The sequence below is a fragment of the Engystomops pustulosus genome, chromosome 5 (genome assembly GCF_040894005.1).
Source record: "Engystomops pustulosus chromosome 5, aEngPut4.maternal, whole genome shotgun sequence".
Taxonomy (NCBI): domain Eukaryota; kingdom Metazoa; phylum Chordata; class Amphibia; order Anura; family Leptodactylidae; genus Engystomops; species Engystomops pustulosus.
Window position 1 is genome coordinate 49,106,337 of NC_092415.1, and position 13,471 is coordinate 49,119,807.

The following is a 13,471-nucleotide window of genomic DNA, read 5'->3' on the forward strand; positions in this document are numbered from 1 at the left end:
ATATTGTGAGGAATTTGCAGGGGAACTTGCTACCGTTGTGTTTAGCTCTTAGTGACACACATATCCACCTCAAACACCAAAGTGGGACAATTTATTAGGGGTTTGAGTAGAATTAGGCAGAGTCTGCTGATTTTTTTTTTCTTTTTAGCTGTATTTCATTTTATAGCTCAAACTCATCTTGCAAAGCAGTGTGCTTTCAGTGTAGGCTACAAAATAGCCATAGGAGAACCCCAACGGCTTACTTAGGCCTACAATAGCGTTATATTTCCCTTTTTTTTGTTTGCTTGTGGCTGGCCTTGCTGGCACTAGTAGTGCAGCTAGTACCATACTGTGAGGAATTTGCTGGGAGACCTGCGACCGTTGTGTTTAGCTCTTAGTGACACGCATATCCACCTCAAACACCGAAGTGGGACAATTTATTAGGGGTTTGAGTAGAATTAGGCAGAGTCTGCTGATTTTTTTTTTTTTTAGCTGTATTTCATTTTATAGCTCAAACTCCTCTTGCAAAGCACAAAATCCAGTTGTGTGCTGTCAGTGTAGGTTAGAAACTAGCCATAGCAATAGGATAGCATCGTTTTGTTAAAAAAAATAAAAAACTTAAAAAAAATAAACACAAAAAATTTTTTTTTTCAAGTTTACACTTTAATTTGGAAAATGTTTAACCCGAGGGCTAGGGGTAGAGGACGAGGGCGTGGACGTGGGCGTCCAACTACTGCAGGGGTCAGAGGCCGTGGTCCTGGGCGGGGTGAGACACCACCTGCTGATGGGGGAGCAGGGGAACGCCGCTAGGGCTAGATTTTCAGAAGTCTGGAGGTTCTTTAAAGAAACACCGGATGACCGACGGACTGTGGTGTGCAACCTGTGCCACACCAAGATCAGCAGGGGTTCCACCACTACTAGCTTAACTACCACCAGTATGCGCAGGCATCTGAATGCTAAACACCCCACTTAATGGCACCAAGCCCGTTCACCTCCAGCCGGGCACACAACTGCTCCTTCCCCTGTGTCATCTGCTAGTCAGCCCCCTGCCCAGGACCCCGGCCCAAACACCTCCCGTGCGAAAACCCCATCTTCGCCTCCACGATCTTCCACAGCATCCACCAGCGTTCAGCTCTCCATACCCCAGACGCTGGAGCGCAAAAGGATACCTCCCAAGCGCAACCCACCCACACGCCCAAGCCCTCAACGTCCACATCTCCAAGTTGCTTAGCCTGGAGATGCTGCCCTATAGGCTGGTAGAGACCGAGGCCTTTCGAAACCTCATGGCGGCGGCCGCCCCTCGGTATTCGGTCCCCAGCCGCCACTACTTTTCCCGATGTGCCGTCCCAGCCCTGCACAAGCACGTGTCAGAGAACATCCTCCGTGCCCTGACCAACGCCGTTTCTGACAAGGTCCACCTGACCACGGACACGTGGACGAGTGCTGCCGGGCAGGGCCACTATATATCGCTGACGGCACATTGGGTTAACTTGGTGGAGGCTGGGACCGAGTCTGACCCTGGGGCTGGTCATATACTGCCGACGCCGAGGATTGCGGGGCCTACCTCGGTCCAGGTCTCAAAGGCCTTCTATGCCTCCTCCTCCTCCCACCCCTCCTCCACCTCCTCCTCTGAATTACCATCCGTGGGCATGGCACCATCAGTCGGTAGCTCTAGGCACAGCAGCAGTGCCATCGCTAAGCGACAGCAGGCGGTGCTCAAACTGCTGAGCCTAGGCGATAAAAGGCACACCGCCCAAGAGTTATTACAGGGCATCACGGCGCAGACTGATCTGTGGCTGACACCGCTGAACCTGAAGCCAGGCATGGTTGTGTGTGACAACGGCCGTAACCTGGTGGCAGCTCAGCAACTCGGCAGACTGACACATGTGCCATGCCTGGCCCATGTGTTAAATCTCATAGTTCAGCGGTACCTCAAGACATACCCCAATCTGTCTGATTTGCTCACGAAGGTGCGCCGCATCTGTGCGCATTTCAGGAAGTCCAGCACAGATGCTGCCACTCTCAGGGCAGCGCAGCGCCGCCTCCAACTGCCCGCTCACCGACTGTTGTGCGACGTGCCCACGAGGTGGAATTCAACACTGACCATGTTATCCAGAGTTTACCAGCAGCGCAGAGCGATTGTAGACTGCCAGATGTCAACTTCCACCAGAACTGGTAGTCAGGTCAGTCAGCTTCCTCAAGTCTACAATGAGGAGTGGACGTGGATGTCTGATATCTGTCAGGTGCTGAGTAACTTTGAGGAGTCAACACAGATGGTCAGTGGTGATGCCGCCATCATCAGCCTCACCATCCCGCTGCTTGGCCTGTTGAAAAACTCTCTGGTCAGCATGAAGTCGGAAGCTTTGCGCTCGTCACAAGAGACGGGGGAAGAAGATTCCCTTGTTGATAGCCAAAGCACCCTTAGGTCTGTTTCTCAGCGCATATCGGAGGAGGTGGAGGTGGAGGAGGATGAGGAGGAAGAGGAGGAGAATGTTGGCGAGACAGAAGAGGGGACCATTGTTCAGTCCTTCACTGCTCAGCGTGTATGGGCAGAAGAAGAGGAGATGGAGGAGTTGGAGGAGGAGGAAATGGACAGTCAGGCCAGTGAGGGGAGTGAATTCTTGCGCGTTGGGACTCTGGCGCATATGGCAGATTTCATGCTAAGCTGCCTATCCCGTGACCCTCGCGTTCAAAGAATTTATTCCAGCACCGATTACTGGGTATTCACTCTCCTGGACCCACGGTACAAGCAAAATCTTTCCACTCTCATCACTGGAGAGGAAAGGAGTGTGAGAATGCATGAATACCAGCAGGCCCTGGTGCACAAGCTGAAACAGTATTTCCCTTCTGACAGCGCTAGCGGCAGAGTGCGTAGTTCTGCGGGACAAGTAGCGAGGGAGAGTAGGCGACCAGGCAGCTTGTCCAGCACTGGCAGGGGTACGCTTTACAAGGCCTTTGCCAGTTTTATGTCACCCCAGCAAGACACTGTCACCTGTCCCCAGTCTCGGCAGAGTAGGGCTGATCTTTACAGAAAGATGGTGAGGGAGTACGTAGCTGACCATACCATCGTCCTAAATGATCACACAGCTCCCTACAACTACTGGGTTTCAAAGCTGGACATGTGGCACGAACTGGCGCTGTACGCCTTGGAGGTTCTTGCCTGCCCTGTCGCTAGTGTGTTGTCCGAGCGGGTTTTCAGTGCAGCTGGTGGCATCATCACCGATAAGCGCACACGCCTGTCGACTGACAGCGCTGACAGGCTGACGCTTATTAAGATGAATAAAGCCTGGATTTCTCCGCATTTCCATTCTCCACCAGGTGAAAGAAGCTGAACCTGAATAATGTATGCACTCCTCCTCCTCATTGTCCTCCTTCTCCTCCTCTTTGTACACTAAAGCAGAGGAAACTGGCAATTTTTTTGCCAGGGCCAACTGGCTCTGGCTATAGTACTCTATGGGGCAAATTTACTTACCCGGCCCATTCGCGATCCAGCGGCGCGTTCTCTGCTCTGGATTCGGGTCCGGCCGGGATTCATGAAGGCAGTTCCTCCGCCGTCCACCAGGTGGCGCTGCTGCGCTGAAAATCATCTCCACGCGCCGGAATGCACCACCTCGGACCAGGTGAAGGTAAGCGGTCACCAAGCGACACTTTTTCGGGTTTTAAATGCGGCGGTTTTTCCGAATACGTCGGGTTTTCGTTCGGCCACGCCCCCCGATTTCCGTCGCGCGCATGCCGGCGCCGATGCGCCACAATCCGATCGCGTGCGACACAATCCCGGGGCAATTCAAGTACAATCGGCGCAAATCGGAAATATTCGGGTAACACGTCGGGAAAACGCGATTCGGGCCCTTAGTAAATGACCCCCTATGTATTTAATTTTTCTGGAGGGCCAACTACCCTGTCCTCTGTTTTAAACAATTTTTAGGAGTGCCACATACAGGCACTCAATCTATGTAATTTTTCTGGAGGACCAGCTACCTGCTCCTCTGGTTTGAAAACTTTTTTGGATTGCCACATACAGGCACTCAATTTATTTAATCTTTTTGGAGGACCAGCTACCTGCTCCTCTGGTTTGAAAACTTTTTTGGACTGCCACATACAGGCACTCAATCTATGTAATTTTTCTGGAGCACCAGCTACCTGCTCCTCTGGTTTGAAAACTTTTTTGGACTGCCACATACAGGCACTCAATCTATGTAATTTTTCTGGAGGACCAGCTACCTGCTCCTCTGGTTTGAAAACTTTTTTGGACTGCCACATACAGGCACTATCCAAATTACATTGTCTCCATAGCAGCCTCCACACGTCGTCTTTTTAGCTGCCTTCACACGTTGTCTCCATTGCTACCTCCACACGTCATCGCCATAGCTGCCTCCAAAAGTAGTCCATATAGCTGCCTCCATACATGGTCCCCTTATCAAACGAGCTGTGTCAGGCAGAATTTTGGGTTGTTTTCATGGCTTCCAGATCAAACTTGTTAACTTTGTCGCCACCCTGCTGTGTAATCCACAAAATATACTGGCAAACTTTTATCATTTACCAATATTATTTCAGCGATTCTTGCGCATCTGTTTACATTCCCCTCACCCGCCATATCCTAAACTTATAAGAACGCTACTACACTTGATCTTATACAAAAGGTTCTTAAAAGTGCTGTTTGGGGAGTAGCCTAGAGACAGGGGCTTGGATTGGCGAAAGCCCGCCTGGCAGCGGAGCGCCAGCTCCATCCAAAGATCCAACTAACATAGTTTTAACTGCAGCACCTTTAATCTACTAATAGTTCACTGCCTCCATACATGGTCCCCTTATCAAACGAGCTGTGTCAGGCAGAATTTTGGGTTGTTTTCATGGCTTCCTTATCAAACTTGTTAACTTTGTCGCCACCCTGCTGTGTAATCCATAAAATATACTGGCAAACTTTTATCATTTACCAATATTATTTGAGCGCTTCTTGCTCACCTCCTTTGGTTCCTCTCTGCCACCCATTGGTTTTAAGCCTGAGTCCATTTGGGGTATGTTGCCAAGACACTCTCTAGCCTGCCGCTGCTGCCGCTGCATGCCGTCCCTTATAGTGTCAGGGTCAATTATTGGATGTTTTAGATGCTATCTAGCCTCATTCGGTCACTCTGTCATTGCCATGCTGTTGCCCATAGTTTTGGCATAATGGTGCGATTAAGCAGCCTTAGAGGCATCCATGCATGCTGCCCCTGCTGTTTCCTGTCCATTTCCGTGGTGTTTCCATCCTTTTCTGAGGTTCCCAGGTGCTTGGCCAAGCTTCCCTGTGCAGATCCTTGGTCCCCTTGAAAAATGCTCGAGTCTCCCATTGACTTCAATGGGGCTCGTTATTCGAGACGAGCACTCGAGCATCGGGAAAAGTTCGTCTCGAATAACGAGTACCCGAGCATTTTAGTGCTCGCTCATCTCTAAATATTATACATTGTCCACCATGTATCAATAAATAAATATCTTAACATATATCCTATACAATTACCTCGCCAACCTTTCCCACCCTCCCTCCACCCCTCAGTCAGCAGGAACAAATTATTACATAGCCATCTTTTACGCCACAAAGGCATTGCTGCGGTTAAACGCAAACTAGCAACTATGCATTACACACCGAAAACACAACAGTTTGTCATAGAACTTTTGGAATTGGTTTTGCAAAAACAATTATTTTCTTTTTGGTGATGAATTTTATTTGCAGTTGATGGGTGTGGCAATGGGGGCTAATATGGCACCCACATATGCCAACATTGTCATGAGAGCCTTGGAGAAGGACGCCATCTATGTCTCCACTCACTTCAGGCATTGCCTGCGGTGGTGGAGGTACATAGATGACGTCTTCCTCCTCTGGACAGGCACTGAGTCTGAACTCCTTGCATTCCACTCCTTCCTGAACACCATTGATGAATCCATCAAATTCAACCTAGTACATTCTAGAGAGTCTATTCAATTTCTAGATGTCCAAGTTACATTACATGACGGCATGGTGGAGACTGATCTCTACGTAAAACCCACGGATAGGAACACCTTACTTAGGTATGAGAGTCACCATCCTCGTGCGATGGTAAAAACATTACCCTATAGCCAGTTACTGAGGGTCAAAACGATCACAAGTGACCCACACAAGACGAATACTAATTTAACGACAATGGCCAATAAATTATCCGCACGTGGCTACCCCCGCAGAGTCATGAAGAATAATTTGGACAAAACACAGCAAATCGACAGAGTCTCCCTATTAACTCCCTCCACTAAAAATTCAAGTGCAAATAGAATACCATTTGTGTCTACATACAACGAGCAGAGCTCTGCTATTTCCAATATCATCCGGAAACACTGGTCTAAGCTGTCAGGCAGTCCTGTCCCGGTTGTTGAATTCCAAAATCCCCCCCTTTTCTCCTATCGCAGATCCCAATCCATTAAAGACCGACTAGTAAAATCCGATGTGGGCCCGACACGCATTAACAGGCAAACTGCCATATTTGGACAGTTGAACAGGGGATCTTTCCCCTGCCGCAACTGTATCAACTGTAAACAGATGAACAGAGGCTCCTCATTCACTCATAATAATACTGAGTATCGAGTTAAACATTATCTCAACTGCGCTAGTTGTTTTGTGATCTACATGTTGAGCTGCCCGTGCGGTCTTCTTTACATTGGGGAAACGACCCTTGAATTTAAAGTCAGATTCACTCAACATAGATACACAATACGCAATGGTAGAAGGGATTTACCGGTGTCTAAACATTTTATTGAGGCAGGATATCTCGAAACAGAATTACCTTTCCAATTGATTGATCATGTGCCCCCATTACGGAGAGGTGGAGATAGGGAACGCATTCTCAAAAGAAAGGAATTACAGTGGATCCATACTTTAGACACTTTGAGACCCAAGGGGTTAAATGTCGACTTTAAATTGAGTAACATCTGATGGGTTAATACTATGTATAGTTCTGTGTCTTAACTTGCGGAGTTTCCTCCTGCCCTTACTGAGATATAGGTTGACAGTGACAATAACCTGTTTTACATATCTCAATAGTGTTACATGTACTTTAATTTTGTCAATTAATTTGTCATTAATTATTTTTTCTGCTTTTGCAGATTGTATCACGTCTTAAAGGCCACATCGGGACCATTCTCACCATCCCTTCTCCTGCTGTTGCTGCCTTCCCTCTGCCCAATGACCGCCAATACCATTTTTATGGAACGCTCAAATTATGCTTTTTCTTCTCTTTTTATGGTTATACTGCATTAAAGATTATATTATTAATATACCTTTGAGAGATCATGTTATGCGCCATGGGAGTGGCTACTATTGGATTTCCGGCAGAATATCGTTGGGGCATTGTGACAACACATCTATAGTCCCTCATGGACCCACAATTGGTGCCAGGGACATTATCTCTAAGCCATTGGCTATATGCCTGCACTCTTTATGGGGCTGAACCCAAATTATACACTGCCCACACTGCCTTTGTTTTTGCAAAGCCCTCCGCTGTGCCATTGATCTTCTCATATACATTCCCTTCTCTGCCATAGTGTACACAGATGGCTGGTGCGGTGTCCGGGACGCTCTGGATGTCAGTGTACGTTTACACATGACGTAGGTGGTTCCCTAGACAAAGCGGCACGGCCCCTGTTATGCGCAGACCATCCTCCTTCTAGCAGCGCTGTGTTTGACAGCTCCTGTCATGCGCAGTAGACTTCCCCCTTTCTTTCTTTTTTGCAGCTTGCGTTCCACCTGCGTTCCTCATTCGTTTTTGGTCGGCGTGCGCTGGGCGTCTACATTGCCCTTTTGTGCACCATCGCGGCTGAGAGGTGGCGAGATACCCGATACATGTGTATTTAACCCTTTCTTTTTGTACACTGCTTGCAATTATACTTGTTGCACTTGTCACTTTATTTGCACTTTGCACAGTAGGTGCTTTACAAGTTTACAAAGTTTACAAGTGTACAAGTTTACAAAAGTAATTTATATATGTATGCACTAGCACTGTATATGTATGCACTAGCACTTTATCCAGTTTTCTGTATATAATCTTTTATGCAATGTAAAGGGGGATTATGTTTTGACATCCTGACACGATATGTTAATTCAGGGGGTGGGGTTCATTTTGATCATGTGATCACTTACTTGTGGTATATATGTATCCTGTTCACATATGTCACTTGGCTTGAAAAAGGCTCCTTGGAGCCGAAACGTTGCTGCTGTACCTTGTTGTACTTCTGAACATGGAATAAAGCATTTTCACTTTCTTCACCTAACTATTGACGCCCTGGAGTGCTGCTTAATTCTCGTGTATTACATCTTTTACGCCAGATTTCCACTTTCCCTAAGTCTGCGAATTTAATTTTTAAAAAATTTTTCAGTCTATTTAGTCTGGTTTCCCACTCTTTAATAGAGATCTTTTTTGGGGACTTCCAAGAATAAACAAGCATACTTGCTACTTGCAATGCTAACCCGAGCCATTTAATTAGATGTGGGGAGCCAGTGATATCACCCATATTGCCTAATACCAGAACATCTGCTGTCATAGGAACCTTCAAGCATGTCGTCCGGCACACCTCTATGTGTACTTCTTCCTAGAATTTCAGTACCCATTTACAATTCCAGATCAGGTGGAGGAAATCAGCTTTTGATTCTTGACATTTCATGCATTTTTTTATCTGTACCCTCCTAAATGATTTAATGCCTCTGTGGTGTAGTATAGCCTATAGATAATTTTAAATTCAATAAGTCTAATTGATTCTGAACCTACCACATTAACATTTTGAAAGATACTCAACCATTGCCTTTCTGTCAGTGCCTTTTCCCATTTTCTTCCGCTGACATGCTGCCCTAAATTACCATATATACTTGAGTATAAGCCTAGTTTTTCAGCACATAAAATGTGCTGAAAACCCAAACTCGGCTTAAAAAAATCTATCAAAACTCACCTTTCCGGCTTCCCCCGCTGCTGGCTATATACTGGGGCAGGGGGCTGGCTATACACTGGGGCAGGGGCTGGATATATACTGGAGGATATGGGCTGGCAGGCTATATACTGGGGGGGGGGCAGGTGCTGGCTATATACTATGGGGCAGGGTCCGGCAGGCTATATATTGGGGAGGCTGTGACCAATGCATTTCCCACCCTCGGCTTATACTCGAGTCAGTAGGTTTTACCAGGTTTTTGTGGTAAAATTAGGGTCCTCGGCTTATACTTGGGTCGTCTTATACTCAAGTATATACGGTACTTAAATTCTTAATAATAAAATTATATATTTTAGAAAGTAATTCCCCCCCCCTAATTTTATGCAAAAAATCTATTAAATTCCTTTCTTTTAAATTCTTCTTCTTCTCCCCTAAACGCTTTACTCTGTGAACCAACTTAATATAGTGAAAGTAATTTTTGTTATTAATATTAAATGTGTCAAAAGAAATTAATCTATCTTCTGAAAAAAAATGTGGAATTAACTGAATTCCTTTGTTTTCCCCAAAAAAACTACCATGAAAGTGTTTTAACTCTTTCAACCTCTGATTTTTCCATATTGGCGAAAATTTTGTGCTAGTGTATATTTCAAAATTCTTTTTAACCCATTCCCAAGTTTTCCGAAAACAGTGACATAGTGGTACTACGGAACATCTAGCAGTTGCCATTAATGACAACCCACATATATGGGGAGTTTCTCATCATTGCAAGTTGTCCCTCTATGCAGATGACTTACTTTTGTAAGTTTCTGATCCTCATATAACTATTTCTAATCTGCTTTTGGAATTTAAAGCATTCAGGGCTCTGAGTAACTTTCAAGTAAACATGAATAAATCAGAAATCACAAACATTTCTATAAATCCTTTACATTCAAGTAGGGGGTGTTAAATATTTAGGAATCAGCTTGACAGCAGACAGATGATTTGTACTCCTCCAGCTATTATAAGTTAATGCAATTATTTGAAAGCCCTTATTTCTAGCTTGGTTTGCACCCTCCCTAAAATACCTTACATCTAGCGAGCCCTGGCGATTCCCTTCCCTAGGTCCTTTTTTTACCAAGCTCCGGTTTCAGATCATAAAATTCTTTGGAAGAGACAATGCTCCTGCATCAGCTATTCTCTACTAACCAGTCACAAACTAAAGGGGGCATTGGTCTTCCAGACCTTGAGCTATATCAGAAAGTGGTGATAAGCACTTGTGTGTTGAATCTTTATCACAACTTCTACTACAAATTGTGGGTCCAAGTGTTGTTCATGATGTCTACGATTCTGCCGAATGCGCATTTATGGTTTCCTCAGAGGAATCATATTAAACTACCACAGGAGGCCTTTTTCCTCAGACAATGGATAGTAATGTGGGACCGCCTCATGTTCCATTGGCCCTTATTCTCACAATTGGGCCCATTCAATCCAATTTCTTTTAACCCTACTTTTGGTATGCCACAATAAAGGCTTTCCTCTCTCTTACTGCAGTCCTACCTATTGTCAGAATGAGAAATGTGCTCATGACGTGGGCATACTACCACACTCCTCTGTGTCACCCTCTACCACAAGAGATTGGCTGACTTATGCCTCCTTGACTAAAGGGATTGAATATCTGGGATCGGTCGAGGCTTTGACCTGTATGCTAATAATGTGTCCAACCTCCCCCCAGCCCCCTCACATACGATATCCTTGGTCTCACACTGCTTCGGGGAAGTGGTGGGGATTTGCACTTGTGCCATCCCCACCTTATTTGAATAAATGAGAAGATGATCTGAATAGATTCTTCTAAGATGACTAGAAAATGGTGGGAAGTGTCAGGAAAGGGATTTTAAGATACTATAAAGATGGTATAGATGCCCTATGGTGGTGCATAGGTTTTTTCTGGAGGTGGATGATACATGTTGGCAATGCTTGTCTGCCAGGGGCACTAACCTCCACAAATTGTGGGATTGCTTTATCATTCAAAAATTTTGGGAAACAATTTTTGATCTCTTTTATGAGAGTAGATGGTAGTCTGACTTGTCCTTCATCAGAAATTTTCTTGTTATCCTTGTTTCCAGGCTCAGTAGCAAAGGCCATAAATGTCTACGTAAGCACGTAATAATTGTTAAATACTGTATTTCTTGCTGCCATTTGTTTAAAGTGATCCAACTATACACCCACGTCACAACAGGATCCTAAAATGTTTGAGGTACTATGCACCGGCCTGGATTGTTGTAGTTAGGGGGGGGGGGAGTTTGTCTCTAAGAAAGGGAGGGTGGGATAGGGATCTGTGTATTATCATCAAATCAAATCATTAAAAAAGATTTGATTTAAAAAAAAAATGATTGAAAGTTTTCATAACAATATGGTTTCGGTGTCGTTGGAAATGGTACAATAAAAATGCATATATAAATATCATAATGCTTGTTTAAACTTCTTAGGCACATTTGCTAATGGACCCAACAAAAGATAGACTCCAGTTATCTGTACTTGAACATCTTATCATAGAAATACACAAGGCATATTATTCATACATTAGCTGTTATCAAATAAAACAAACAGAACCAAACTGGCTGGGCACCATAGTGACTTCCAATTCCCACTCCTTCCACAAGTGGGCGACCTTTGTAGATCAGGTAATATACCATTCAAAGTGTTAGCGTGTGTATTTAGTCCTCTAAGACAGTGATGGTGACTCTTTGGGAGACCGATTGCCCAAACTGCAACTCAAAACCTACTTACTTATCACAAAGTGCCAGTACGGCAATTTAACCTGGAAACTGATGGTTTAGTTTAGAATCAATAAAATGATGTATTCCCGATCAGAGGTAGCTTAGCTCGGTTGCTTTTTATTCGCATTTCCAAACTGCCATACTCGTTACATACTTAATGTGTGACTCCCTTACGTTGAGGAAGAGGCAGCAGTCCATGGCAGCAGCTCACCTTCCTTCTTAACTCTTGACTAAGAGTACATTCACACAGCCATAATGGGGACCGCACGTGGTCCCCATTGTTGTCTATGGCGCCCGGTTATGGTGCAGTGAGTGCACAAAATTTGTGTTTGTGTCTGTCACAGAGAAAGTCACAAAAAAATATCAAAAGTCGAAGAACATAGACCAGGGTGGGACTTTCCGAAACGGAAAGTGGCAAAATCATGAATTCGGTCCTATTGTGAAAACTAGTCCATGCAAATAATTAATTGTGTGCAAGCAGATGTCAAAGTGACTTTTCACTGCTCTATGATCAGTTGGCGCAATGGAAACAGCATTTGTACCACAACTGCACCAAAACAATGCCAAACATAGACAAAAAAAACCCCAATTATAAATTACCCCCAATATGCTTAAAGCAAAAATGTTCAAAATATGAATGGAAATATGAAAGGGCTTTCCTCCAAAGACCCATATACTTTAGAGCAGTGATGGTGAACCTTTTAGAAAACGAGTGCCCAAACTACAACCAAAACCCACTTATTTAACCTGATGTGCCAATGTGCCATTTTAAGCAGTAACTTATTGCTACCTGTTCTTCCACTTCTTTAATTGTAACAGCCGCCTGAGGACACCAAAACAGTTGAAAGAAGGAGGGCAAATTCAGACTATCATTGTAGCTTCTTTCCAGGCTCTCTCTGTTTAGAAATAATGGTGGGTCCAGCATGAGGACCTCCAAAGATAATGCACTTCTTTCAACACCTTCTCACTTTTCAAGCAGTTCCAAACAGTCAATGAAGTGTTGCTGTAAAATAGTGCTGTGCGCAGCATGTTATAAGTTGCCTGGGACTGCAGGAACATTTAATGGATTTGTTCCTATTTGGTGAACTCTGTCCTGGGCTGATGGCCTGAGTGCCCACAGAAAGGGCTCTGAGTGCCACCTCTGGCACCAGTGCCATAGGTTCACCATCACTGCTATAGAGGGACAAAGGGAAACAAGGTAATAAACCACAAGCACACTTCCTTCCTACTATAATTACTATACAGGTGGTCCTCTACTTAAGAGCATACTTACATACGACCCCTAGTTACAAACGGACCTATAATTTTGCCTTAATAATTTACTTCAGCTATCACAGTTATCAAATGTGTCTACAATTAAGCTTTATTTTTTTTATAACTTTATTTTTTTTTTTTTTTGAGAAAATAGTATAAAATACAAAGCATATGCATGCCATGATAGAATGAATTCTTGCAAACATGTGGGTATGTTACATATGCATTGTGAACATGTAGAAAACATATAAACTATAGAAAACAAGTGCCTGTCAGTTGTTACACAATGATGGTATTTGTTAAGGTGCAGTACTACATATATAGCAAAGAGAAATTTACATTATATATGATGCCTGGAGACATAATTTGCCCAGTCCACCCACTTTTTTGCAAAAGCAGGTTTGCTTTCTATGTGATATGTGATTTGCCAATAGGGATTCTATATTGTAGTTGTTTTGGACCACAGATAATATCTGTTGGATAGAGGGCAATGCGATTGAGTTCCAGTTTTTGGCTATTAAGTTTCTTGTGGAATTAAGAAGATAACAGAGATAACAGTAAGGTGG